The following is a 3,194-nucleotide window of genomic DNA, read 5'->3' as shown; positions in this document are numbered from 1 at the left end:
TATCTAGAAAATTAATGTTAGGTCAAATCACTCTAATATCAAAACTAACAGCTCACTATTGAAACTAGTGAACGAAAATTTGCTATGTCGTATGTGTGTAAGACGGAGACAACAAATCTATGGGTAGCATCCTCTTAAAGTATTTGGCACAATTAAATTATGAATTATTTCTTATAATCTTACAAGCTTAAAACAATAAATATAACCTAATAACCGTTTATCTACTCAATGTATTTTCATGTAGGTACTTCACGATAATCTGGTAATAGGTATACTTATGAACCATGATAATATTATAGATAATCGTGGTAATCGTGCACAGAACAAAATTAACTAGTATATGATCTAAGATATCTTCGGTATCGAATTTATTACTTGTAACTTCTGGTCTTTATAAGCGATAAGTATATCAATAATATCAAGACCAGTGGCACTATTAGCGTGGGGGGAGAACTGTGCAACATAGTGGGGTATTTTGGGGCACAGCTTAGGCTTAACTATCGTACTTACTGAATTGATTTGAATAGTTTATTATTTTTTACGCTGGAGTACAAGAATCCCAAAATGTAATACAATGATGCCTTATAGGATAATCTACCTTTATCAAAAAAAAAATGTCTATAACAAACTCAAATTAAATTTTTATGAGCGTTTGAAATTCATATTTTTACAACATTTGGTATTTACTCGATTTATTACGTAACGATTTTCTTATTTTGTTGTAATTAAAAAACTAATGACTGTAGGAACTTGAAAATTTCACTGAATGTTTATATTAGCATTTTCTATATACGATAAAATTTTGAAAATAATTTGACTCTTTTTGAGCTGTTTACGGACATTGTAAGTTATCAATTTTTTTAGTTTTTTTTCTATAAATATCAATAAAGTTCTATCTATTGAGCCAAAAAAGTGTATAAATGTAATACAAAGGTCTGATATATTGTACAATATCAGTTGAAAAATATTAAAAATACATAGGCACAAATTTTTTTTATAAGCATTTAAAGATCAAATGTTGATAAAATTTATCAAATTTTAATTTGAAAAAATTATTTTGTAGTTAAAAATTTATAAAATGTTCAATTTTTGTATCTAAGAATTGAAAATTTAAAACAAGATTTCACGTAAGTAATTAATTCTGTTATTAATTGTACGCTATTGCAGCCTATTTATAGTCTATATAATGTATTACTATTAGTTAAATTAATTATTATACTCAATAATTAATTGCAATATATTTGTATATGATAATATAAGGATAACAAATCGTCTCCGCTCAGAATCATTTTTCGTATTCTTTGATTTCTCATTGAATTATATTTTAACACACCCGTTAGTACAGTCATTACAGTGACCCACTCAATGGCGAGGTAAAACCTAACTTGTTCAAGAGCGATAAAATATCACATTAAAATTCTTTGTAAAATGTTTATAATGGATGATTTTATGTGAATCCTACTGCGTCGAACACTGCCGGAAATACATTACCCACTCATACAAAACGTAAAATTTACTGCAGAAGAAGATGGGCATTGTGTGGTAGAAGCAGATGATGCTTGTGCATCGACTTGAGCTAAATTCTAAACAATAAGATATAAAATAATTATTACTTTGATTATGCATACGTTTATATAATTTAATCTTACCAATAGCGGTACCTACCTACCAAACTTTTCTTTCAATTTAAATTAATTTAATTTACACATTTTATTGACAGCATATAATAATTTGCTAATTTTCGTGATTTTTCCATATTTTATTAATTTTTGAACTTTAAATGCTTATAAAAAAAAACTGTGACTAAGGATTTTTAATATTTTTCATCTGCTTTTGAAACAATATACTAGGAGCCTTTTATTAAATTTTCAACCTTTTTTAATCAACAAATAAAATTGTATTGATATTTTTAGAAAAAAAAATAAAAAAAAAATGAAAACTGACAATGTCCGTAAAGAGCTCAAAATAAGTCAAAATATTTTGAAAATGTTATGCTGTATAGAAAATGCTAATATAAACAGTTGAAAATCGAAGCATTATTTCGACTACTTATCGTGTACACAGGACACAGACACAAAAAAAAAAAAAAAAATATAAAAAAAAATAAAAAAAAAACACACATCATTGTAAAATCAATACATTCATCGTTCCACTCAGAATCTAAAATTAAAAACTATAATAATTGTCCTTTAATAATTATAAAATTAGGCCGCTTCATAATGGCCCTAATACAAATATCTTTATTGATTAATATAGATATTCAACCAGCTATTTTTACTTAAATGAGTGATTGTTGAGTGCGTACAAATAACAATTTATATTTTGTGCGTATAATTGGTCTTAACCCTGCCTCAAAAAAGGGAAGTTTCTGTATTAATGATTAAGAAAGAGTCGTCTTTTGGCTTTCTTGCTTTGTATGAGAAGAACATAAAATGCGTGGCTAAGAAAATTTAAATTTTCTTTTAAAATTAAACATAAATATTTTTTTTTGTGGTGTGAGGGTAAATTATTCCCCCCCCAACATATTGTACATAATTGAGGCTGATATTTAGATATTGTGGCTTTTCAAAATATTTTTCAATAAATTTTTTTTTTTAATACTTTATATTTAGCAAATAATTAGTAGTAATTTATATAATATGTATAATTAATAACATACCTACTTACTATTTTTTTTTTAAAATCTTTATTTGATTTACACAATTTACACATGTTTTGTAGGCATATGTATTAAATTTAACAATATACATTTATCTTTTAAGTTGTAATGATTGATGTTGTCACCTCATTTAAATTAATTATAAAATATCATGAAAATTACAAAACATTAACACTAGTACAATTTTTAGTTTTCAGTAAATATCATTATATCATATCATATCAGTATTGTGCAGTTAGTCCAAATAGATTTTTTTCCACTCTTTTGCAATTAACTCGATTACCTACAAAATGTGTTTGTCAATTTAATAATTAAATAATATTACCGTTTAAGTGTATACTTACTTTCATTTATTTTGTAGTTATATTTTAATCCAATATGTGAAGCATTATTTTATTTTTCACTGTTACCAAAATATTTGTATTTTTAAATGCAAATTGGAAATAGCAGTATTGAATATCATATTAACACAGAGGATCTTCCCAAATTGTATGTGATAGTAGATTTCACTATGGCCTTATTAAATTCCAATTTG

This window comes from Acyrthosiphon pisum, chromosome A1 (assembly GCF_005508785.2).
Source record: "Acyrthosiphon pisum isolate AL4f chromosome A1, pea_aphid_22Mar2018_4r6ur, whole genome shotgun sequence".
In the NCBI taxonomy this organism is placed as follows: domain Eukaryota; kingdom Metazoa; phylum Arthropoda; class Insecta; order Hemiptera; family Aphididae; genus Acyrthosiphon; species Acyrthosiphon pisum.
Note: the sequence above shows the minus strand (reverse complement) of the source record.